Source organism: Crocodylus siamensis, chromosome 9, assembly GCF_052110815.1.
Source record: "Crocodylus siamensis isolate JL-2025a chromosome 9, ASM5211081v1, whole genome shotgun sequence".
Classification (NCBI taxonomy): Eukaryota; Metazoa; Chordata; order Crocodylia; family Crocodylidae; genus Crocodylus; species Crocodylus siamensis.
Window position 1 is genome coordinate 61653385 of NC_143403.1, and position 27633 is coordinate 61681017.

Consider the following 27633-nt stretch of genomic DNA (forward strand, 5'->3'; position numbering starts at 1 on the left):
GGCATTTTACCACCCTGACCATAAAGTAACACAAAAGCTTCTTGTGTTTACCCAGTAAGGGGCTGTTGCAGTCAGTGTGCACTAGATCGAGGGCAAAATCTTATTCTGAAGCAGCAGACAAGAAACAAGATACACAAGCTAGTAAGAAGACTATCAAAAACAAACCCAAACAAATATTCAACTCAAGCCTTAAGCTTTTAAGAGGACAAAACCCTGCTGTATGTCAAGTAATCTTGTGATTTTAATTAGTTGAGCAAGTGCAAATAATAAACTATCAGCTACTACCTTATAGAGGAAAACGTACTACTTTTGCTGTCTGAAATCCATATTGATTCCCATCTCGCCCTGTAAGTGAGTTATTAATCACTCCAATTAAATCATGAACACAGGTCTTTGCACTGAAATTGAACCCCCACCAATAGATCAATAACTCAAACCTCCAAGAGCAATTACTGTTCAGCATAACAGAGCAGCTTTGTTATACAGAATTCCTTGCCGCCACACTCTAAATTGTATCCTTCACATACAGTGTGGATGAACTAGGACTAGGGGGGAAAAAAAAGATGTTATAACTATTAATTTCAAAATAAACAGACATCTATTTAGGGTCACCTAATCTTTCACACATCTTGGAGAAAAGCAGATCTGCCAAGGTCACATTGGAGACATGATTACACTTTTTTTTTTTTTTTACAATTTGTTATTCTAGCAAAGCCCTGATAAGATTGAACTATTGAAGTTCACACTCTGGTTTAATTTCAAGAGGTTAAATGCCAAATCCTTTTCTTATTACTACAAGGAAAGGATCTGCCAGGCTGTGTAATATCCTGTGTGGGCTAAGACAACAATTTTGATTCTTTTGAACAACCTAACCGAGGTGTTTTTTTAAAATGCCATCAGAGAACACCAAATGCCCAAAGAATGGTTTTAAATCTGAAAGCAAGATTTCCTTGAAAGAGGTAAGAATGACCTTTCAGACTTTCTGGACAAGAGAAGTTAAATCAATGGCTGGCTGAGAAGGGCGCTCATTGACAAAGACAAAGGATCCTGCAAGCACCATCTCCTCTTTGCTGGGAACAGGGCAAGATTTCACAGTCCCTCTCTCCCAGCTAGCCAAATATATTCAGGGTCAAAGCCATTCTGCTCTCTGCCTATGAAAATAACTGACACATCTGACCATGAAGAGAGGAACCATCCACACTAAGACACATGCTGCTGCCTCACTGCTTAGCTCCCATGTCCATTTACAGGTGAAAGCCATACTGGAGCAGGCATGCCTGACTACGATTGGCTCATCCCTTCAAGCAGGCCCCTGAGCTCAATCTATCATCCTTCATTAGAAACGCTATTGGCAGCCAATTAAGTGGTGATGGACCCAAGCCATGAAACTAATCAAGATGAGTTCATACAGTAACCTTCAGGCTGCAGGCGGCTGGTTCTCACCAATGAGGAGCATCACATTATTTTTTTCTTCCCCCTGTGGGCTCTTGTTGGATATGTCAAAATGGATTTGGACAGAGACCACAGTACCGTGGAGAAATTATAACAAATCAGAGGTGATACGAGACGATGAGCAGGTAGAGGGCCAAGAACCTGGTTTTTACATTTCAGCATGGTTCCATCCTTTGGTCTGAGCTGCCAGAGAGGAAGGAGAAGTGTACTTTTACAAAGAAAAAAAGAAGACAGATATCTGTTCCCCACTCCACTGCAACACTAAGAACCCAAAGAGTAAAGCAAGTATTTTCTGCCCTGAAGATTACAGGTGAAGTAGAGTTGGGAAGACCAAATAAGACTATAGTTTCATAGTTTCATAGTAGCTAGAGTCGGAAGGGACCTAGGTAGATCATCTAGTCCGACCCCCTGCCTTGGCAGGAAAGAGCACCGGGGTCAGATGACCCCGGCAAGGTGCTCATCTAACTTCCTTTTAAAAATCCCCAGGCTAGGAGCCTGCACCACTTCCCCTGGAAGCCGGTTCCAGGCCCTAGCCGCCCTGACTGTGAAGTAGCGCCTCCTAATATCTAATCTAAACTTACCCTCCGCCAGCTTGTGACCATTATTCCTGGTCACTCCTGGGAGCGCACGGGGGAACAGGGACTCCCCCAATACCTGCTGATCCCCCCTGACCAGTTTGTAGCAGGCCACAAGGTCCCCCCTTAACCTTCTCTTGTGGAGGCTAAACAGGTTCAGGTCCCGTAGCCTCTCCTCATAAGGCCTGCCCTGCTGACCCCTGATCATACGAGTGGCCCTCCTCTGAACTCTTTCCATATCGTCCACGTCCCTCTTGAAGTGTGGCGCCCAGAACTGGACGCAGTACTCCAGCTGCGGCCTGACCAGTGCCGCATAGAGGGGGAGGATCACCTCCCTGGACCTGCTCGAGATGCATCTGTGGATGCATGACAGGGTACGGTTGGCCTTCTTGACTGCCTCCCCACACTTCCGGCCCATGTTCATCGTGGAGTCAATGATGACTATGATCCTTTCTCCAGAAGTACATCTTGGATACTACTTCAAAATCAATTCATCTCAAGTCTTAGGTGGGAAACACGATAAAACTGCACAGCAACACTGGATTGAACACATAAATGTTTATGATTGTGCCCACCCAGATAGTCTGGACTGCATCAAGGTCAATGGGCATTCATGCAAGCCAAATTCTGTCTGCTCAGATGGTTTTTCTATCATTTCTAAAACCCTATGGAAATATACAAGCAAACTAGAGTCATCATATATATTTATGGTCAAATTTTGCCTTCAGATACATGCATATGGTTCCAAGTGAGTTCAAATCAGAAGAGTATGGCCTTGTATAAAGAAAATGTCAAAGAAAAATAGCCCTCTTGATTTCATTGCACAAGTAATCATGATGTCATAGAATAGGATACCGCTTTATGGTTTTCCTTTTAGCTTTGGAAGTAACATGCAAGTTGTTCTGTAGTGGCTGGCTAAGCAAAGTGAGCACTTATCACGTGTCCCAGATCACAGGTAAGATTAGAATATTAAAACCAACTATGTATAGAAAAAAGGAAGTGATTTCAGTTTACAAAGGGCACAAGGTTCCTTTTTCCTTCTGGGAAGCTGGGTGATGGTGGAGGAAGGAATCTCAATACCAGGCGTGACAACTGTACAGGAACCCAGAACACACCATGCAGAACCATTCACCTGCAGCCAGTTTCTACCTGAAATAGTAAATGGAAACACATTTACTCCAGACTTAGCTTATAAAAACTGAAACTGGGAAGAATTTTTTTCTAAACACCTGACACACGAACTGAGATCCCATTTTCCAAAAAGGATGTATGAGCTTACATATACCTAGTTTTCAGTAAGACTCAAGATTTTAAATCCTTATAAATGCTTTGACAATTTTCATCCAACATGAGTTTCACTTGGTATAGGCTTTCATTAGAGTTATGAGCATCATTTTAGTAATTAGGACACATGGTTTCAACAGGACTGACTCTTGACTAGCATGTTGAAATGATCTTTCCTCCCTCTTTTAAAAGAAAATTACAGATTGCCATTGAGTCATATTTTCTACCTGGCTGCTCATTAGAGATGGGCCTAAGTACGATCAATTCCAATTCCAACAGGAGAGCACAATGGCTGCCAGGACACAACTTTCATCACTGGTCATGCAGCATTCCTCCCTAATGATTTAGCTTTCATTTCAGCACATGGGTGTCAGCCTCGTTTGAGCCACGAGACTTGAACTCACAGCTTTTCTCCTTTACAAATACCCTGCTTTTCTTGGCTGGACATGCAGTTGTTTCAAAACCCAGTGTTTGAGGTTGGAACATCAGTTCTACAGTGAGGTACGATGACACTGAAAATGCTGGATGGCAGCATGACTGAATCACTTGGGCGGACAGCATTTGACTGGAAATGAGAAAGCTTCTGTTTACTGAGAAGGAGATTACCTGGCTGGGAAGCAGCGATGGCGAAGGAAATGCAGCTGAAGGACAGGACACTTTAATAGCCTTGGGTAAATTATTACATTTATTACAGTTTTCACTGAAGTAGTTGGGGTGCTATAAATAAATAATACAGGATCACCCCCTTTTACGATTCCTTGCAGGTCTTGGCGCACACTGCATGTGTGTGGATGCTGAACATCTGAAAACTGGAAAACTGGTAATAAACCTCTGTGTAATCCTGGAACCCTGTATTTCTCCAGAAAAAAAAAAAAAAGGATTGAGGCATGTTTTCTCAGCTGCATAACACCGCCAGGAGCTGGACACAGCTTCTATTTTACCATTCACAAAATACTTTCTTTCGGTCAGAGTAAGTGAACAATTCTTAGAAGGATTATTTTATGAGTTAACTGTTTTACACTTTATTAAATGTTCAGCAGAGTAACATGTTTTAGCAGTTGTGCTTCCCACGGCAACGGCTAGATCTTGCCCTGCAGAATGTAAGGGCTTGAAATGAGACCAAAAAGAGCTTCTTTCCCCACTGCAAGTGACTGCTCAGGGTCTTCTCCCCCAGTGCTCAAAGACATGCTGAGTAAGACCCCTATCTTGTACTGCCAAGCTTATTCATTCAAAACCGCAAGTCAGGATCACCCAAAATAAAGAGACTGCTTTATAAAACAAAGTCTTTCTTGTTAGAACAACAAATTCAGGGATCTCTTTCTTTGCCTCCTGCTTTGCGAGCCTTCAGGGTTCCTCTATTCACATTTTCAGTCTTGAACACAACTAGACATGTATTTTTCTATTTAACCTGAGAGTTAGTGTCACATGACCTCAGCAGCCAGGGATTTTTTTCTGTTTTTAAAAAGCACCAAGCATCATGAGAGACTTGGTAAAAGCATGAGCCCTGGCAATGACCACCAGCTGACATGATGGTATCTAGGCTTTTATAGGGCACCATGCTTACCAACGGGACATGCTTCATCAGGCAGGATGCCTGTCCATCCTCACTTGGCAAGCCTCAGTTAGCTAATGGGCAGGGTGCAGCCAGCAGCCTACATTAACTGCAAGCATGTTTGCTGTCAAAGCATGTCATCAGCCTGCCTTACAGGGCGGTGCGCAAGCTGTGTGCGGACCCTTAATTCTACTTAAAAATATTCACCTGATTCTTCCTGAGCTAAGATGACAAGCAATGCAAAGGATCTATGGTACTGGAAAGACTCTTCCTTTGGGTTCTGTAAGTTCAGATATCAAGAGAGGCCATAGAAACTCAGTAAGATGAAGAGCAGGATTTCTGAGGGAAATCCTGTTGGGGAGAGAGGTCCTGCATATTGCTGTGATACTTCTAATTAAACAATGGCAAGCAAAGTGAGACAGTACTAGCCTGGCCTCTGAACAGGCATTTAAAAAATAACACAAAAAAGCAAGCCTACTGAGTGATGGTAAGTCTGACAAGCCTCAATAACTGCTGATTTGTCACCTGCATGATATCCCTCCGAACCCCTGCTTCAGCAATGTCCTTCAGACGTCTCTGCACTCCACTCTGTAGGTTCAGTTCCAGGGAAAACAAGAGAGCTGCAATCATTTCTAATGGGTTTATTCCGCAGTGGTCTACGCTGGATGTCAGAAGATTGCAGAAAAAGCGTGATCGTGCCTGTATGCAATCACTGCCTGGAGTGTGGGGCTGCTTTTCTGGCTCAGGGAAATCTGAACAAAAAGAAACCAGAGGTGGGGAGAGGAGGTCTTCCTGGGGTTTAGGGTCAAATTATCTTGATTTGGGGGGGGAAAAAAAAAGCAGCTCAGTAAGTTGTCCAACCTCCTTACTTAATATGTAGCTGTGGTTGTGAAAATGGAAAGCTATGCTGGGAGATCACCTGGTCTTTACTGACCAGGAACCAAATGAGTGATTTACCATGAATGACTCAACAAAATCCTGGCCTGTTTACATGTTAAGCCTGGCTCTCATGGTTCAGTAACTCTGTCACATTAATGTTAATACATATATGATCTAAGCAATCACTACCTGAGATTCTGCAGTCACTGTGAAGGCCACATGTCATCTGACTGAGATGGCCACAGTAGACTGCAGAATCACATGGGGGAAAATCCAGCTCAAGACCCTGCCAGGATCACCTCCTCCAAAAAATGAATTATCAAAACAAACAGACTGAATCCATCCAACAGCATTTCAAGTTGCATCAGGGATAATTAAAATATTTAAGGGACAAGCTGCAAGTTGTTAATCAGGCAACATTTATTTGAATGGTGTGTGCCCTTTGGATTCGGTCCCTATGGCAACCAAATATTCGCTCCAAAAGGATGCGCTGGAAGGAACATGTCAGGAGCTGCCTCAACATTTTAATTTACCGAATAAGCAATGAATAAATGCAGCTATTGACAAGCAGAGCAGAAGCAGAAAAGGTTTGTAAACAGCATTAGGAGCCACAGATGGTCTTTTGCTATTTAAGCCTGAAACAAGTGCATTTTCCCTTTAAATGCATCTGCTACTAAGATCAACAAGATGCTACTGTCTTGTGGGCTGGGTGCTGTGCCACATGTATTGGCTGCAGATAATACAATCTCTTTGGTACTTGCGCTTGCCCTCACTTCAGTCTGGCTGGATTCTGATTATTTGCTGCAGCTCTCCCGATGGGAAGATGCTGGCTTGAGGAGCTCCTAAAAAAATCTATCCTTTCCCAGTTTACTTGTTTCCACCTTTCTAGGCTATATAGGAGAAGGGCCTTTGAAAACCAATGTAATTTAAATGGCAATTCCACAGTACCTCAGGAAGGGAAATGTAGAGAAATGTTCCCTTCTCTTTTCAAAGGAGGAAAATGGGTTGGCATGTAACAGCAGAACCATATGCTTATTCTTGACTGACTTGTTCTCTGATAGCACTCAAAGTCCTCAATCAAAATTATGGCCTCAGTGAATACCATAAAGACTCCCTGCAGGCAGTTTGGAGAGCTCCTTCCATGTTCCAAGGTGATGTCTCCACGGGGGCAACAGAAATTTTGGAAATGTGTATGTCTAAGAAACACTAGAGAGAAATTTGGATAAACAGTCCAGTTGATGTGTTGCACAAGCGTTGAGGCTTCTCCCAGACAAATGTACTCCTGAATCTCAGCTTTCATTTAAAATGCTCTCCACTCTTTATGATTGGGGAGTAAAACCTCACATATGTGAAGAGAGTATAAACTGATGCTGTGCAGCTAGCTTACATTTACAATGTCTGAAACAATAACTCTTAACAGCTGCAAAATGCACCATTTTCTCAAATGCCCTCACTTCCCTCTAATCCCTGCTGCCTCACTTTGGAGTTAGATTACTTCCACTGTGGTAGCAGCTCCTGCAGGGACCCCTGCACCTTACTGAAAGGTCACTGAACGGAGTATTCATTGGCTTACCCACTGTCCTATATCTGAACCTCTAGCAATTTTTTTTGCAATACCTTCTTGCTGCAAATTGTCACAATGCAGCAAACTATACAATTCTGTTTCCCTCCCCGCCCTACAATGCCAGCCACTGCAAGTAGCAGTCCCTGAAATGTCCATGTCTTTTATATTCTAAGCTTCATGTTTTAGGATGCGATTAGGCAGAAGCTCTGATGGTACTAACCATGCTCTCCGCTGGTAAGCTAAGCAAAAATACAGGAAGTTGCAGCACAGTGTAACAGTAATTAGAAGTTTCTGGGTACACTACGATCACAGAAAACACTTGAAACTAAATCGATGCATATTTATTTGTTTAATTTTGGCTGAAATGGGGACCAGAAAACCTGTTGTTTTGGATCCTGGAATTTTTTCCAAGATAATATCTGTAACGTGATTATTTGCTCTCAAATGCTGGCAGTGTGAACTGAAAAACACTTTTTTTTTTTTTGCTTTAAATAACTTGTTGCACACAAGTTTCCTAATCCTGCAAAACCAAAAAAGCTTCAACAGCAGATCTGAGTGTAACAAGTTCACTGCATCTGGGATTCTTGTACATGATGAAAACAAAAATGGGAGTCCCTTGAGTAACTGCTGAAGGCCAGCCACCTTGATTGCTATTTTACAGCTTTTTTAAAGTGGGGCTTTCTGTAAAGTCAAAGTGAGACTTTTATGTAGCCTCAGCTACACTGAGACGAGGTGGAACTAATACTACAGAGACATCCCAGACAGGAATCAACTACAAATCACACAAGAAAAAGTGAGCATAAGCATTGCTAAGGCATCTCATCTGATTCTTTCAGACTTTTCTCTGACTGTAGGAGTTATTTGTAAATAACTTTGCATATGCTAAAAATGCTGCCCTCTAAATTAGAAGGGGTTCTTAAATAATACACATCTGTGGTTGTTACAAAACTTCTACAGGTAGAACTGATATAGACTCAGGAAGTGCACAACAAAGATGCCACTGTGAAAAATGAGCCAGCATTGTAAGACTAAGTTAAATGAATCCATCCAGGGTCTTCCTTGCCCTAGGCCACTGACTGGCATACTCAAATTTCTCATATTCTTACATGCTAAGTTTACTTAATCATGTTGAAATGATTTTAAGAGCCATTGCCAGCACTGATGTCGATGGAGATTAAACCCCAGACACTAGAAGTTGGGGTTCCTTTGTGAGACATATGTATGTCCTAATGGGCCCAAAGGGGTTAATAATGCTAATAACTACAACTAAAAGGCTTCATGTGTCAGCTGTTTGAGTCCAAATTTCTGGTGCTGACATGCATATGGTTTTATTTTGCAGGTAACATCCAAAGTCACCAGTGGTTAGCTCCAATGCAATACGTCCTACCATGTTAACGTATTCATTCTCAAAATGTGTCACATATGTTGTGTGCAAACTGGCAGAGTCTGATCCAGCCCAGACAGCACCTGAGTCTCCAGGCTGGTCATCTGAAGCTGATAAAATCTACATAGTTCTTCAGACTCCTCATGGTTACAATAAATCAATGTGCATTTACTCAGCACTAAAATATCAAGAAACCTGCATATGTATTTCAACAGTGCTTAAAGGTAAAATGGAAGGGGCACGGTCTTGCAAATTCTCTCTCTCTCATTTTTAGACTTGTAAGTTTCCTGTTTGCATGGACTGAAATAGAGGCAGTAATCTTTAGTATTACCATTAATTTGAAATGGTAACAACCAGTGCAGTGCTGGCTCTTATTCAGACAAGGTTCTTTGTGTAAATCTGATATCTTTTATTAGATCAACTCAAAACATTTGAAAAAATTCTTCTTTGCAAGCTTTTGTACAGATACCTTTCCTCAGGCAGAGGAAACGTCTGCAGTTGGTCTGTGCTCCTCCTGGATAGAACAGTAAAAGAGCCAGAGGCCAGTATGTACGTAAGAAAGCCAGTCAGTTAAAATGTAAACTGAGGTAGTCAACAGGTGAGAGACAGGCGGGGGTTCCAGGAAGGGGAATGAATGTGGCTGTAGTCAAAGGATGGGAGGGGCAGAGGGGGAAAGGGGGATGAATACAGCTGGTATAGTTAGTCTCTTCCAAGTGAAACAGCAGTTTGCCACTCCTCTTCCTGATGAGGTGCAATGGATTTTACTGCAAAATGACGGTCAGATGAATAATGTGAGTAACGGTGTTTCCATAACATCAGGCATTCATGATCATAAAGCTCACTGTGGAAATGCTTTAAAATGTCACAAATTCTATATTGTGATTTCCTCTGTTGGAGCATACTTGATTAATCGAGTCTGCTCGAGCACGCAAACTGACATGTCCCCGGCAGCCTTGCATGTCATGTGTCAGTGGCACAGTGCACCTCAGTGCTGAGAAAATGGCAGTGGTGTGCTTTGAACCAAAACATGTTCAATGTGCTTTAGGTCAAAGTGCATCACCGACATTTTTCAGCATGGAGGCATGCTACACTGCTGATACACACCATACATGGGCGCTTTTAATTAGCGTGGCTCACTAATTAAAAGCGCCTGGTGCCGTATCAGAAGCGCATGTACAAATGCCCCCTTATTAGGCAGCTAATTGTGATCACCTTCCATACTGCTAGAGTCCCTGAAAACAGTACTAATGTGACATCATCTTAGCCTTAGGACCAAATCCCAAAATGCAGTGTGGAAGAAGATTCACCTGCCTTTTGCACTATTGCTTTTTAGGGATGATTTGGGTAGTTTGGAATATGATTGCAATTAGACACTTAGGATATGGTGCATCTTCACATGCAGGAATGTGTATTTGCTATAGCACAAATAGCAGCGGCACATTATTTGTGTTCCTGCTTTGTGGCCCAGGCCATGCCCCTGCACACATTTCAGCGCACACCAAATTGTCCTGGGTGGGGTAGGGAGGCTTAGGCCAGCACCTGGGCTGGCCCCCGCAACCTTATCTGGGGGCCTCCTGGGGCAGCAGTGCGCCATCTGGCCGCATGGAGCCTGGACAGCCAGGCTTGGTTTCAGGTGGTGCACGTTGCTGCCATGTGCTGTGCTGCTTTTTACGGCAGGGTTGGTTTTGTGGGGGGTTTTTTTGATACCAGGGCACGCACACAAATTTGCAGCGTGGTGCACAGTTGCACATTTGTCACGTGGTTTACGGTGCCACAAGCTGCATGTATGTGCATGCTCATCTAGACACACCATTAGATACCTACACGCCATTAAGATGGACACCAAAGAGGTGGAACAGAATTTTTGGCCTTTTATGTTTTGCTCTACTTTCCTTATGCTTGGTTCCTCAGGCAGCCTGGCTTAGCCATGCTTTTGTAACAGGGTTATCCCCAGGATCAGTGTGGACTCCTAAATATTCACTGCAAGAGCTGGCAGGTGAGGACCATTCTGCAGAAGCTGCCATGTACCAAATGTATTACTATTTTATATTTGTATTAAGGCAGAGATCTGGACCCCTAAGCCTTAGAGCAGTGATTCTCATACCAGAACCCATTTGTAAACATCAATGGCCAGTCCCAACCCAGTGCCCCTCACTCTTGACCCGCTGCCCCCCCACCCCCTGTCTGTGAGGCATGGGGGCCCCAAAGCAGCCCCTCACAGGCTAGAACACTGCCAGCCTGCAAGGGAAAAGCCACCATTCCTCACTTGTTTCTCCTTTAAAGGAGAATCCATTTTTAAAGTTTGTAGATCTATTTTTAAAGTTTGTTCGTGACCCTTTCCTATATTCTCGTGACCCATCCACAGGTTGAGAAACACTGCCTTAAAGAGCACAGCACTGGAAAAAAGGGCTGGCAGGGCTTATAGTCCAAATGCAGACAAGACAAAAGAAATATCAAAGGCAAGAAAGGAAATACCATTATTCCCATTTTCCAAGTGATGAATGGAAGCACTGAGAGGGTAAATGACTTGTCACAAACGGAGCAGCAATCACTATGGTGTAAATCACTCAATTACAGTGAAAAGTACTGGAAAAAACCCATAGTTACTTGATTCTGGGTAAAGTTACACCAGCATCCATGTTGTAGGTCTGCAGCTCCAGTCTCTTATTCCAGAGTAGTAGTTTGCTCAGTGCAAACAGGCTGTTACTGGCTTGCCCACCATCTAATGGTGAGGCACTGTAACACTGCCTGCTTCAGGCGGAGATCTGGTTGTGCATCTGCTCAGTAAACTGATGTGATTTCACTCCACAGTAAAATTCCAGGTAAGTTACCTTGGGGTAAATGCATCATATGTCTATGCCTTATGTCACACAACATAACAACCCAGATCTGCAGAATCTGAAGTACAGCTCTCGCTATGCAACCATTTCCCCTCTTCTTTCTCTATAAAACAGAATAAGCCACTCCCTGCTTACCAGTGCTGCATGCTCAGTGCATCAAAATAAGCCTGCCTTGCCTTTTCAGTAGGAGCCCTTCCTCTGCTTCACTTTTTACAATACCATAACAGACATTTAAATGTTCAAGCATAATCTGAATGGAGCGTTCATGCCGTGGGCATTTTTATGCTCGACAAGAAATGAAACAAAAGGGCCTCATTTAATACCTCCCCCTGGTATTCCTTGTTCTTACTCTTCCCTTGTGAATCCCAAAACACAATTTCTTATTGGTATAAAGCTCTGGTTCCTCTTTCTTTTTAAGACCAAGGCAGACTTTTAAAGCAAACCTCACAGAGTGACTGGAACAGGTGGTGTGGTCCTTTAAAGGAGAGAAAAATCATTTTTAACTAATAAAAAGAAGAAAATTCTGATTCCTGCAGCTTTATTAAGCACCCAGGGGAGTAATTCTGGACACTTGGCACATCTGCCACTTCTTTGTGCTTCAGCAGATCCCTCAGAGCAGGAGCTTTGAAGCTGCAGGGCTGAGAGAATATGCTCTCTTCAGCAGCTGCATTCTCTGCTTCTCAGGGACGTCAAGGAGTGAAATGTCTCGGGTTGCACATTTGTGGACTCTGTAGTGGCTCCAGATCCTGAAAGTCTACAGGAGGGGAAAGGGGGCAGAGACTGTTCCTACCTTCTTCTGTAGATCTAGAAGGATCAAGATGCAAGTGGAGAGAAGCCCCAAAAGCTTCAGCCCTTTCAGAGGGCTTGTCTGTTCACAGAAGTCTGCTTTCACTATGCTGCTAAAGTCTAAGTAGTACAACCCCCACCCTGGCCTATAGACTTAATATAGCTATTCCTATAACATTAAGGAAATATGTTATTTTGGTGTGAGGTAACATTATATCAACAGAAAGGAACAAAGTGTGTAAAGGTATAATTATTGCAGTGGAAAAAAAAATACCACACCTCTAAGAAAAATAATTCTGCTAATATAAAAACTGTGTGTAAACTAGACTTTTAAAAAAAAATCTTCCTTGGGGTCTTATTTTACTGTTTAAAAAAAAAAAAAAAAAAATCCTTCCCCTCTCTGCCTTTCCAGTCCTCCTTCCAGGAGAGAGAGATCCTCCTGTACTGAAGCTAACACCTTAATACAATCTCCTGCATTTAAATTAACATGTACAGAAATCTAATTAGGAATCAACTTCCAGGGCATGACTGAAGCAAGCTTGAGTTTGCTACAATGAAGTTCAGCACCAAACCTTTCCGAAAGGTGGGAAGAGAATTGCAGTATTGAACAGGCCGGTCCCATCTCCCCAAGCTACAGCTGTGGAGACGTGGCTCTCAGGTCTACTTTCAGCAGAGGACAGGCAACTGCTACCGTAGCATTTTATAAACAGGGAGGAAACAAGTGAGAAATAAGGGCCAAGATAAAAAATGAAGTAGCAAAACCCCGCAAACCCACTGTCCTGCCAAACCCCCAAACAACACATTATTATTGCTCCTTGTGCAGGAAGCTAGAACATGCTTCCTAGTCAAGTCAGAAAGTAAGGTAGCTTGAGGCACAGGCAAGCCTTAGCATGAAACATTTCAGGGACTTCAGGTTATTGTCCAGACCTACACACTGCTGCTTCTTTTATGAATTACTTTGAGGGAGGGGGGTGCATTGGTGTGCAACAAAAACACCCCAAGCCAGGAGAAAATGCTACAATGCAGCTTGATCTGACTGCAATCTAAAGGATGCTTTGCTATGATGTGGCCAATGCAGCTGCTTGTTCAAAAGTTAAAGGGAAGCAATATTTCTTCCTACGGTGGAGAACCAGGAAATTAAACCTGGAACAGACTCAGGTCCATGCCTTTTTTCATGGTGCTTTCTCTCCACAGGGGAGGGACTTGAATTTCCTCCAAATGTGACTTCCTTTTCCTGCAGAGGTAATTCATAAAGAAATGGGTCGGAGGGAAACCTCCACTTAGCCTCCAGCTTGCGAGCTATTCAGAAACGCACCACATTCCTGAACCCTGGAAAGTTGGGGTTTTTTTTTTTTTTTTTGCACCACTGCAGCCCATTTACAACCTGCAGTGAAGTCATTCTGTGCACATACATGCCAGCTGCTTCTTAAATTCCAACACACTGTTGCTGAGCATTTTTCAGGATCTGGTCCTAAGTCAGCATCACTGTTTTGGAAAGACCAGAAAACCAAATGACCTAGCAAAGTTCACAGACTGTCAGATGTTGTTACCCCACAGTCTGAAATGTTACTGCAACAGTCTCTCTCCCGAGACAAGCACAGACATTCTTATCTTTTTACAATGAGATTTCAGAAGGACACGCTATCCTGGTAACACACTGCTATCCTACATTAAAGCTAGGCAGCAAATCTGTCTCAGGTGTGTTTGGTGTACTTGGCTGCTTTTTCTTTTTCTTGGCTGCAGAAGGGTGTCATCATCAATCATGCTGCAGGCATTTATATTTTGGGATCCAGATTTTCAGAAACGCCACGTTTTTCCAATGTGCTCAACAGCACCCTGCAGCAGCCACTGCAACCAGAATCCAAAGCATCAGCAGTACCATTTAGTGCATATTAGGGCTTGGTTTTATTACTCCTGTACTCAACTGATCCTTGTAGCTAAGATCTGTCAAGGTACCAAGCCATTCTTATACAAATGGCTTATTTTCTCTCTCTTACTACTGGTTTAACACCCTATGACTATGCAGGACCCTATGGATGTATAAGTATTAACAGCTGAAGACACTGCACATGCATACTGTGACTGGTGAAAGCCATCATTCTTGTCTGAAAAGCAACCTTTACAGACCTTAGCAAAGCCTTTGCTGAAAGGCTCTCAGGTGCAGTCAGCACGAAGTGCTATTAATTGGTTTCTAGCAAAAGGGAGATGTTCAAAGGCTAAGTGAACAGGAATTGGGGGGCCTCTAGGACTTTGAAAATAACATCCATGAAGATGAAGAGAGAGTCTTAACCTCATTCTGTACACAAGAAGTTTAACTGCATTCACCCCACTGTCACCCCCTCACCATCCATGGTATTCTGGAAACCTTTCATAACCAACAGCCAGGATAAGAGGTGTTCATTGTTCAAATGAATGTGCCCCATTAGTACATTGGAAAATAATCAACTGTACCCAATTACTGGACTGCTCAGTTTCTTTTGGCTTCTTCCAGCCCAGGCCTAGTACAAGAAAAGCACCTTTAACAGCTTCCTTTCCTTCCAGCCAGCATTTGTCTTTAGCACAGAGGTAGTGTCCTGCTCCAAGATGTGCATACTAAGAAATAGCACTTGCATGTAGCCTGAATCTTAGAATCCACTGATGGTAAAAAGAAACAGCTTTTCTGGGAGTGGGGGAAGTGCGTGATAGAGAAAAACAAGCACTGCAACCCCCTTGCTCCTCTCTGAAACCTAAGGAGAACAGACAAGCAGCACATTTGAAATTAATTACTGTAAAATCCAACTGGATTGTTTTTCACCTCCTCATCCCACAGCCTCTGCTGAAAGCTCTGTGCAGCATGTATATTTTCTTAAAGTCACCAGGGCCAAAACAGTACAGCTGAGACATTCACAGAAGTCAAAGAAAGTGCAGAGCCGTTTGTGTGTGCGGGTACAATAGTTCCTTAAGAGAGCTCCTGCTTCCCCCACCTCCGCCCCAGCCTCCCCACACCAAAAACCTTCCGTCTCTAATGAACGTTTGGTGTCTGTCCACGAAAAACAAACATCAATCAGGCAACAGGCTGTTCCTTTTCCCCTGTTGCTGGTCTGAAATAACAGTCATCCCCTGCTAGGCTGGGAACGCCACTTCCCTGTCCAGCACACATACACGATAATAACGGGGAGGTGGAGGAGAGAAGAAAACCCGCTCCAAGGTGCCAGAATACACAGTGAGCTGTGCCTTTCGGAGCCAGAGAAAACTTTGGAACACAACAGCTTTTGATTCCTCCTGTCCCACTGGGCACGTTAATTATTTAATAGTTGGCTTGTGAATTGGCAGTGGGGGTAGGAATGGAGTATGTGTGTAGGGGATGAGAGGGAGAAGCCACGCTCTCTGCCCCCTCCCCATTCTTGGGCTAGCAGCATATCTGTGTGTGAGCAGTCACTCTAAGACATGACTGGGAACCTGGTCAGATCTGTCCTGCTGAGAACTCTCTGACAAGAACCCCCTTGTTGACTTGCAACCGCAGCAGCTCTAGGCAGCATGCAACAGCATCTGGAGCAAATGAGTTATGGAGCAGAAAAACCACCCAGCGTTCTCTCCTTGAGGCGGCCGACATTTTCGTGTACTACAACTGGCGGGGAGGCAGGGGCACTTGTGAGTTTACATTGGATCTCAGTGTAGCTGGAAGCTGACAGGCTTCCAGAGACGGGCTTACGATTTGCATCCGTGGGGAGCTGGATCAAAATGTTATTTACCACATTTGCCAGCCGTCTTGAGAAACATTTCTGGGGTGTTTGCGTGCACTGCTGGAAGGGAGGGTGGTGGTGGAGGTTAATTAAGCCTAATTTGGACCAAGAAGATTCACAGATGTTAGGAATCTTTTTCTGATCTCCAGCTTTTCTGGCACAACCTGTGGTGGAATCTACAATCTTGACGGTTAGGCTGAGTAAGAAAGAGCTGGCAGCTCTTGTTTCTACGTAGGTGACTTGCAAGGCTGCCAGTCAATACTTCAGTGAAAACAAAATCGGAGAGATTACACTGACGGGCGAGGGGAATCAAATGTAAAAAATACCAGCCCTTTTACAGACCTTCTAATACAGACTAATAGGAGACCCTCCTATACCACTCACCATGGCTCTGCTTGTTTAACATGCTGTGATGGGAGTCCTGTTGTGAGCAGAGACATGAAAACTCACCAGCAGCAACAGAAGCAAAGCAGTGAGAAGCAACTTAACACAAGGACACCAGGGTGGCATATTTAGTATAGGCCTACAGGAAATGATGCAGAACAAGAGGTTTACAGTTGTGTCAATTTGGTTGAGAAAACGTGTGCAGCAGGCACGGGTGTGAACCAAAAACCTGGATCAAACCCTCCTCTATTATTATTAGCGGAAGGAGGGGTGCGGGAGTTGTTCTAAAACCTGGATCTGGATACTGCTGTGTCAGCCCTGACCAGTAGAAAACAATGTTGCTCCTTGAAAGAAAACAAAGCAATGAAAACATTTTGGTATTTCTAGACTAACCTCCAGGTTATAGGACCAACATCTCAGCTGTGCCCAAGCTCCCCTAAAGGCCTTGGTGTGATGTAAACCAAATTTAGAGCTGCTCTAAATTACGCTGGACTAATGATCCACAAAAGGCTGCTTTGCTGCTATGGATCATGGAGTAATGCCTGGTTGTTTCTGCCATCATACCCACACCCATTGGGATGAAGGAGGCTGACATCAGACTGACTATGTTGGCTGTATGCTTGCTGGGAGATTTTGTCTGCTTGGAGCATTTTACTTTACTGCATCTTGGCTGCTGTTGGAATGGCTCAAAGGGGCCAGAATCTGGCCCATAAGGTTCCAGGCTTTCAGACTGAAAGGTCCATTATGCTTGCAGAATTTGTTTGCTGATCCAATTAAAGACATAAAATAATCTACTGTACACCCCATCCTGATAGTTTCAGGTTTCTATCCAACTTGAATTTCTGCTTCAGTAACAATAAGAATCAGTATTTCATAAACGTGCTGTGCTCATGCAGTAAAGTTCTTCTACATTAGATTAGGAAGTCCTGCATTGGTTGCACTAGAGGAGCCCATCGTTACAGTCTGTGGAAGGCCAGGTCCATAGCAAAGCAGTTGGCTGAAGACAGCCCTTGCTTTTTGGGAGCCAAGTCCTATGTACTGAGAAAATTAAAATGGCAGCTGTGTCCACCCCAGCAGGCTGGCCCTCTCCTCTCACCCAGGCTTTATGGATAGATTCCCAGACAGCATAATCTTTCAGCAGCTTGGCATTTAAACCTCAGCCTACAGCAGCGCCTAACCCACTGAAGCTGAGCATCTAACCTCAACAAACATTTCTTTGGTGCCATCAGCTCCTCACAGCTTCAATCTAATTGGTCCCAAACCAGGCCACAGGAGAAAGGATTCAAAAGCAAGAATGGACAAATCCTTTGTCTCTAGGGTGATACACACCTGAGATGCTCAAATAACAAGCAGTGTAACGAAACCCATGACCCACAAGTACTTGATCATCGCTTAATGCAAACACAGAGACACACACAGAGCAGAGACTACAGCAGATGCAGCTTTTGGGATGTCTGGTTACTACCAAAGCCATGTGAGCCGAGATCTAAATAGCCTTCCTTATGCAAAATGAAAGGGAGAATGAAATTGAAGGAAACTGGCAATTACATAATTTTATTTCCTTTCCAACCCACTTGCCTGCCATCAGGTGGCCCTGCGCTTAAACATAAAAGACATTTACAAGCAATGAGATGCAAGCACACACTGTGAAGTTTTCATTTAATCAGGGGAAAGTCTCCAATGTTAATTTCTGGATGGAATGGACAAGCAGAGTTGACTATTTTTTTAAGAGGTCCTGGAGCCTATGGTAACTGCCAGAAGAGTGATTTTTGGAAGACAGGGCTTTTTAAGCATGCTGCAAACCTCCCCTTAACTGCTGTACTGCAACTGTTGCAAAGAAGAGTTACTTCCCTCAAATACTGGGGCTCTGGGTATAAAAACAACAATGGAAGTAATTATACAGGCATACTGTATTTTTTTTTATATATATATTTCTTCCTCTAACCTCCTCCAAAACACAATGACTGAGATGGTGAATGATCTGCCACTAAAAGCACTAGAGAGAATACTTATGTACCTTCTTGGATTTGTAACTCAGCCTATTACCTTTTAAAGGATATCTACAACAGGGCAAAAAGTTAATGCCCATTTCACTGGAGGAAAAGATCTACAAGTCTGACTAATCGCTTACGGATAAGCTCTAAAGAATTTATTAGTGATGAAACCAATACGTTTCTTCAGAAATGTAAGAAGGCCCCATAAAAATTACTTTAAAAACCTTTAAAATTTAATGGAGAATGAGAACCTTTCCACAGGCTTTTGAACTGTCCCATAGAATCTCACAGCTTGGATATAATTCTCTAATAAACTCTACAGGACAGGTAAAAAAGGCCCGATAGAAAGCTTATAATTTCCTATTAAATTCTCTGGGACTTTTCCCCTAGGTTTATGAAAATGAATGAGGCCAGAGATGGTTAAATTCTAACTAGTGAAAACACTTGCCTGTCACTTTTAAATTTAAAGAAAAAAAATCTCCTGTGAAAAACAGAGCAGATATCCTTTTCAAAAACAAACATATCTGGGCCGCAAATCAGTGTAAGCTTGATGAAGCCAACAGAGTTGCTATGAATTTACACTGATATAACTGAGAATAGATTCTGGCCTGCAGCACACAGAAAAAACATGGATGTGTCTGAGTTAGGAGCAGTGGAGAAGAGAAGGAAGACCATACAGCGGATTCTCTTGGCCGGTGCAGGAGTGACATTAACAGGTTCTGCAGAGAATTATGTCCAGGCTGCTAGCCAGTAGGTTGGTGAGGAAAATGCAGGGTTGAGAGTACTGTTGCAGGGTGTTTTACACACACACACACACACACACACCTCTAACAAGACTTTTAAAGGAGAAATAAAATGGCAGAACTAGGCCTCCTCTCTCCTGTCCACACCCCCACCACCAACCTCCAGGGAGGCTGCTGCAAGCAATGCAGAGATTTATACATTTCAAATGAAGCTAATATAAAAATCAATTACAGAAACATACCGCATGTCAGCCCTCGAACTGCTGTGGAGAATGAACTATTACTGCTTGCCACACAGATTGATCAGGATTGCTAGCAACCTGCTCCTCAACCACAACCTCCCTGCACCCCAGCTTGGGAGGAGGGTCTCCCTAGAGGATGGGAGGGGGAGAGGCAAAGCAGCAGGATGCTAACAGCATTCTCTGCTCCTGCAGACCCTGTTCCTGGAGGTCAGGGACTCGCTGGGAATTACAGACCACACCAGCTTCTTGTACAAAAGAGTAACCAGATGCATTTGCAATTAAAGAACACACAGTGGTCTCATTGATCACTTTCACTGATTGCTCAGAAGGAAACACAAGATGACCTCTGGGTCAATTCTAGCTTCCCTCAAGCACCAGCCTCCTTACCCCCTGCTGACTTGTCAAATTACTTGTCAATTGTCAGTCTGGCCTCTGTTATGTTACTGACCTGCATGAAGCACAGGGTTACTGTGTCTGCAGGAGTCCCTAATGGGCTATTATACAACCCAAGACAGGTTAATATTGGTAACCTGTCAAACTGCTTCTCCCAAATCAGAGTCATACCAGGGTGAGGAGACACCGAGAAGGAAACAGAGAGCTGGAAAGGTATGCAATGCATGCGCTTTGTACTAAATTGAGGAGTCTGCAGAGGACAGACCAGCTCAGATGCGGGCTGTTCCAAAGTTTGTGGCTGAGGGACACTAGACCCAATACATTGGATGTAGATAGTCTCTCACTGATGAGCATGAGCTAAAAAGGGCATGGTGGGCTAGATTTGACATTTAGTTTTATGGTTAACAGATGCCTTACAAAATCTAATATAAATGAAAAGCAGTTTTGAGATTAAAAAAAAAAAACTCATGAGAAAAAAAAGACGAAACCCTGTCAAAACAGTTCTGTGTGGGTTACAACCACTGCAAACAGCTGTATATGGATTTAAATACCAGTCCTCTGTTTGTCGACCAGAATGAAGATGGAAACCAACTGGCAACAATGGTAAAACAGATGCGTTTGCTTTGCAAAGGGGTTTGCTTTCAAAAAAGTAAACAAGCAGCAGAAAGGATTCAAAGTCAATTTAAATTTAAAAAAATGCACTTGTAGGTTGAGTAATATGACCTGCTACTAATATTTGGTAGGAATAGTATTTTATAAGTAAGATTTATAATCTGGTCTGATTTCACATAAATTAGAAAAGTTAAATTTGCCAGCTAAATCAGCATAGTTTACATGCTAGTGTGCAGGATATATATTATTCTGCTTTTATAGTTTATTTTAAATAAAAAGTATAATTAAAGAAAATAAACCATCCTTTTAATAACATTTATACAGCCAAGACTTTGTTTATTGATTTTCTGGTAAAGCACAGCATGCAGTTAGCTTTCCATAATATTTAACAAAGCAACATTTAAATTTTAAAATATTTAAGGAAATGAACAAATTCTGCAGAGGAAGGGCAGTTGAGCAAAGAGACTTTTACGTTACCCTAGGTGATTGTATGCATGCATATGTTTCTATGTGCCTCTCTCTCTCCTCCAAAAAACATATCCAGGGCTTGGATGCTTTAAATCAAAAAGCAATTTCAGTCTGTAATACTCAAATAAATAATTAAACATGTTTTATCTCCCACAGTATTACTTCTATTCATTCTAATCCCGCTGACAGGAATGCAGCAACATACCCTCATATCCTTAAAATAATAAAACAACACATACAACACCAACCAGAAGGCCTAGAAATGTTTATAATTCAACTTTTTACCTCTTTCAACTGCAGCCCCACACTACAAAGAAAGCTCTATACTGACTCATGAGCAGGAGGAGAGGGTGGAGGTGGCTGCCTTAACTGCAGAGGGAATGGTACTAGCAGAATCTGCCTGCTTGTGCTAGACAACACTGAATTTGTGTTGATATTAAAATCATAAATTGTCCTTCCCTGTAGCCCACTGCTGATGGCATTTCTGGCTGATTTAAATTGAGATTTACTAAGCAAACAGAGCAGTGGCAGATGAGGTAAATGGTTTCTTTCACGTGGCTGTGACATTTTAACAGGGACCTGCTGTGGATGGGGATCATGGTACAGACAGCAAGTAGATAGGCATTATGTGGGTAAGCAATAAAACATACAGGACCATGCTAGGCAAGGACATTATCAGGCACAAAGGAAAGCAGAGTGCTTTTCTGACATTTTAGAAACTTGGGGATTTCTTTACAACTACACTCCAAAAGCCTGCAATTGTTCTTATTCTGTTAAAAGATATGGGTAACTTGCTCTGACCTGTGTAATTATCTTGGCCTACATGGTTTTGAAAACCAGTCTTCCTCCTTTCCAGACCAGACTGTGTGCCTGTGCAAGTGAATACACACATGCATGCATGCACATGCACACATACATTCAGGAAGCCAGAAAGCTAATATACAGTCATTGAATTAGAAAAGGGAGAAAAAAAAGCTAATGTATTAAACTGAAGCACTGTCTGGATTAGGGAAGGGAGAAGGGAAGAGGCTGGGGATTCAGAGGCTGGCTCCATCATACCCCTATTGCTGCTGATGGTCCAGCATGGGCAATGCACGTGTTTAAAAATCACAAGTCAAGCCTCCACTGAAAGCACAAGACTGTCTGAAAAATGAGGTTTTAAAACACATCTGGGTGTTTTTTCTTTTAAAACTTTAAAACAGAAGTCTTCCATCTTTGAGTGGTGAGGAGACTAACTTTCAAACTTTACTCCATCATCAGGAAGGCTAGAAACTTACTATTGTTCAAATGAAAACATAGATGCTCATCTAATCACCCAACACTGGGGTGTTATATGAACAAGAATAATAAATGCTGCTGATACCTGTGGGGAAGTCCCAGCCCATTTCCTGTGATTATAGTGGCCTCTTGTCCAGAGATGCAGTTCTAAATCAGAACATCTCTAAATTCACTCTGCAAACAACACTGGATCACGCTTGCCACACATCAGACAAAAGCCTACCAACTCTAGAGAGTAATTAAAGCTGGTGTAAAGTGGGAGACAGGAAGCCAGAGGCAGCAGTGGAAACAGAGGGACCATCCCTTAAGTGCCCTTAAGTGCCTGGGCTACAAACTCCATGTGTGAACCTCTCTAGGCCTCGCATATATAAAATGGGTGTCCTACATACAGCAGTGAGACTTGCTTCTTTTTTGTCTACAGAGCACTTCTGATAGAAAGCTCTGGAGCAGCACATGATTTATATTACAGTAACACTCAGAGGCCTGAATGGTGACTAGAACTTGGCTGTACAAGGAGCAAAACACAGTCCAGAGCAAAAGAAATCTGAGACACAAAAAGGGAGGAGCAGCAGAAACAGGAGGAGAGAGGTGGAGTTCAAGTCTAAGTCAACTGGCAGCACTAAGATGGATTCCAAACGAGGACAAGCATGATCCATGAGGCAGGATTTCCTTGCAGTTGTGCAAAACATCTTGCTTGATGAGCAGCCCTGGTTATCAGAACTCTTTCACAGAGAAGGAGCCAAGGCCTTCCTACCCCTGCTTCCTGCCACTTTCTCTCCTCACCCTCTTTTGCAATGAAAAGTACCAGTTTTTAGCAGCATATCCTACACAGAAATCTTTGTATTCCTGGCTTTTAAAATGGGACTGTGTAGCACAGAAGGAAAGAGGAGGAGGAGGAGGAGGAGAGAGAGAGAGTCCCCCCTAAGGCAACAAATTATGCACCACTGATCTCAGAGGAGCAAGGGATCTCTTCTGGTTCAGAAGCTCAGGGCTCAGTGTTGTCTTTTAACAAGAACTCTCCCTTGCTGGCCCACGGCACAGTTCTGTGGTCATGAGGACAAAAAAGATAAAGGCAGGCAAGCTTCAAAGAGCTGCGAGCTGCACCAGCTCACTGGGGTGAGTGGTCGCAACACATCCCAGGGCTGACAATTACAGCCTGCATGCTGAGGAAGCCCAGCTCCCTCTTGTCAGAGGGCTAAGACACAGCCTGTGAGCTTCAGAGCTTTGGGGACATGCACAGCTCACAATAAAAGATCACACTTCAGAGCTCAGTGCCTACAAACCCAGTGTGAAGCAAGAGCATGGGCTAAACAGGGAGAGAAAAGAAGGATAAGACTTATTTTCACTGTCATTCCTGGTTAGTGACAACAGTGCTTTGCATTGTTCATTGCCTCTACTGTTTGCTCTGTGGAGAGAGGACTTCATTTGGGGTCACCAGCCCTAGACCCATTTCAACATGTAGTGTAATAACTTCATTTCACCAGCACTCAACATTTCTTCCGGGGAAACAGGAAGGAATTGGATTCCACAGGGAAATTCCAACTCTCCAAGCTTCCTGAGCATTATGCTCCGAGTGACACAGCGATTGCTAATAAAAGCATTAACAGCCCCCAAACCCCACTGGCACCTTGCTGCTTATCTCATTAGAACAAAAGGCACAGGTCTGCACCCTGTGGGCTGCACTCAGTGGGCCTCCCAAAGAAGAAAGGCCACAGGGATTTTAGCCAGAAGACATAACACAGGACTCAATTATTTCCCTCCAATGAGACCTCGGGATCATGGGCCCAGCCTAAAACTGAGTAGGCAGCAGGCAAGCACTTGTAAAGCCTTAAAAAAAAATCCCTTCTCCCCACAATCAGTAGTGACACAGAGGTCCTTTCAGATGATTCATGGGTCAAAGCACCTCTTGCCTGCTGCAGACTGACAAACAATCTGAAGTCATGTCCTAAGCCCTTTCTCCTTGGCTTCTGCTCCGCACCTGGAGAGCGCAGAGCTTTGATCTCAAATTTCCCATGCCCTGCAAGCTACTTGTCCTTCAGGAAAAAAGCAAGCAACTGGCTGGGAGAACCCTGCATGAAAAACCTGGGTGTCAGGACAAACAGGCTCTTACAATTTGTTTATTGATTTATTCACAGGGAGGATGTAACACAAGGCCCTAGGCAGCGAATGTCCTGGCCCCTTAGCACCAGGAAGACAAGTCAGCTAAACAAACGGCTTCGTATGCCAACAAACGGCAATTTGTCAACGCAGCAGATTAGGGCCCCTCTGCTTTTATTTTTAATTATTATTTCCTTGTGTGGGGATTTAATCTCTTTCTCTAAGAAGCTCAAAGCATTCTATTCAGTCTATTTCACAGCTGTGACCACTGAGGTCACTTTGGGTCAAGACACCTCGCTCCCCTGCATAATAACAAATGTTCCAGGGAAGCTGACTTCTACGTACTACATCTGTTGTTGCACATTAACTTGTGTCAAAAGGAGGGGCACCACAGTGCTGGCCTTCTGTTGGAAACTGGTGAAGACGAATGTAATACAGGGAGCATTAAACAAAAGATTCAGCTCCTGTTGTTGGTGGAGCACTGTACTGTAGTCAAAAGTTACATGTTACAGCTGCTCCAGACATGAAGAGAGTGAAAGGTGCCCATCTTTCAGGGTTGTTGGTTGTAGCCGCGTTGGTCTAAGCACTTAGGCAGACAAGGTTCTTTGGGTAAATGTGATATCTTTTATTAGACCAAATAAATTGTTGGAAAAATTGTTCTTTGCAAGCTTTCAGGCACAAGCACCCTTCTTCAGGCATTAGAGAGAGTCTGCCCATCTTAATACTTAACAGTGTGACCAAACTGCTGATGAACTAGAATGATAACAACAGATTTACTGGGGGAAATGTGTCTTTGGCATAACTTCCTGGAAACAATAGCGTCTCCTCAGGAACGAGTCCGACCTATCGTGTTATTTTAAAAAAGTCACCTAAAAGAGCCAGCATAAGAGAGAGAGACCCCACCAACTAACACATTAACCCATACAGAATTCTGAGCACTCTTTGCTCCTGAGAGATGAGATGTATTTAGGAATCCTTAAGAAGTGTTTCCATGCCAGATTTTCAAAGGGCAAGGTAGGGATAGCTGCAGGACCCCTGCCACACTGTTTGTGTGAGCAAGTCATGGAACTGGATGCACAACTAATCCCTTGCCTCCATCATGACACCACTAGGCTCAGGACAGTTAATCCAACAACAGCAAATACTAATATCTTATTAATGGAGATTGTTCAACAGAAACAAACTTCTTGAAGGTCATTTTCCTTCTGCTGCTGTGGTATCATCAAGGCTTCCTTGTGTAATAACAACTTTAATTTGCATATACATAATAAGGCTGAATTCTGGTGACCACATAGCAGGCCTGATAACACTGACCACAGTCAGAATTTAGTGTTATTCAAGCTTTAAGGCAAAGATCTGCTAATGCAAATCATTCCTGCCTTACAACACAAATGCTCTGCCAACCTGAAGGACGTCCGAAGCAGCCTGCTCGCAGTCTAATGCCTCACCCCGCATGGTAGAAAAGAATCTACCAATACCTAAAGAGAAGCTAATGTGGAGTTTGTGCCACAAAATTCAGGCCTGGGTCAAAACTTTCCCCAAGCCTTTTTTTGTGTGTATCAATAGGAATAGGTATAAGTTGCTGGGACACAAGCAGCGCTGAGTAGGTAACTTCAGGCAGGCGAGCACTCTGATGCTAGCACACCGAAGCTCACAATGGAGACCTATTTGAACACTCATGGTCTGAGATGTGAAAGGAAATAAAGACAAGCTGACTTCAAATAGCAGCAAAAGCTAACAAAGATGCTAAAACTCTAACGCTGCTAAAACTCCATTAACATGCCACACTCCTAGGACCATGGGGGTCTTTGTTTTGTTGAGGCAATGCTGCGCAAGATTTGGGTTTCCTGAGGTTTGACACATCTGATGCTCAGCGAGGTAGAGAGGAGAGAAATAATTCCCCCACTGCCATCCCTATGCATATTTTTCTTCTAAGTCATGCAATTTTGTGAAAATACATGCAAATACAATAAGGTTACAGCTTCATCATCAGTTTCCACATATACTTCTGAAAGTCTGCAGGTCTTGGAATCAAGGGCAATTCCTAGCATTTACAGCATTGCAAGATATCAGCTCTAAACTATGCCTTGATTTGGTTTAAGAGATATACAACAACTTTTCCTGCTAGCTCTTTTCCCTATACACAGTGAGGTAAGCAAGCCCCACTCCCCGTTGTCTTGAAACAGTCTCCTCATGCCATCATTTCCTATTAATGTGCCCAATTTCTTCCTTTCAGGGCATGTGGGTATAGCTTGTGTTCTTTATTACTCTGAAATGTTTTAGAATCTATAGCTTAATACAGGAAACACTGCAGAACAGCTATACTCACTGGTAAAGCACACAGGGAGTGTCTACACAAGATGCTTTACTGCACATCAGACTAATCTAACATGTAGCAAACCATCATCACCTATACATGTGCAGGACTTACTGTGCAGTAAATTAGGCTAATGCGCCATTTGCTAGTACCAGGAAATACAGGTACTAAATTAACAGTGCATTAGTTAGTGCACAGTAATGCATGCGTAGATGCTAAGTGGGAGCAATCTGCTCCTGGTCAGCCCAGGAAGCAGGGGGCCCACTGGCTAAACCCCGATGCGGTGGGGAGGTGTCCTGCCAGCTGGGACGGCTGCATACGAGCCATGTGGGGATCGGGTTGGGACCCAATCCCCACGTGGCTCCGAGAGCTGTCCCTGCCAAGCACCTGCAGGCAATCAGAATCCCCACATAGCTGGTAGGCAGAGTCCCTGCCAACCAGGGATGGCTCTACTGACCACGTGGGGAATCGGGGCCTTCCCAATCCCGTGGCTGGCAGGCAGTGTCACCACTGAGCAGGTACAGGTCTCCCAGCCATGTGGGGATTGAGACCGGCCCCTGTGACTCCCCTGGCGCTGGCACCCAGGAGAGCAGAGCAGGGCAGGAGCAGCCCAGGCCTGGGCTGTTCCTGTCAGGCACCGTTTGTTCATGTAAACGTGCACCCCAGAGCGCTTTAATGAGCCTGAATTTTCTGTGAAGAAAATTCAGGTGCATTAATTGTGCATGTGGATGCACACACAATGTCCAAATGTCAGCCTCTTTCCATGACAGAATAAAACCATTCAGGGCACAATACTTACAATCACACTCAGTCTTTTCTACCAGGCTGTTCCTTAAATATTTTTGTCCACTGTGTTCAGCTGAGGGAAATTATTCCTAGAAAGCTGAGCAACAAGCCACTTCCACTGGCGGTGCATAAGGGGTGCATGCAGGTACACGTGTACCCCCGGAGACTGACTGTGCACCTCCAGAAGTGTCAGATGCAAAACTGGAAGCGAACTTCTGATTTTGCCACTGGTGGTTCTGGGCTCAGCAATCAGCTACTGGGGACCACCCCCCGGTCGGTGA

The 27633-nt window shown here is 43.6% G+C and overlaps 1 protein-coding gene across 11 annotated transcripts in view; it reads right to left on the minus strand.

Annotated features, from left to right (window-relative positions):
* The window catches only part of FBRSL1 (fibrosin like 1), a 679286-nt gene that overhangs the window by 40768 nt on the left and 610885 nt on the right, over positions 1-27633 (minus strand). The gene's annotated exons all lie outside the window — the stretch shown is intronic.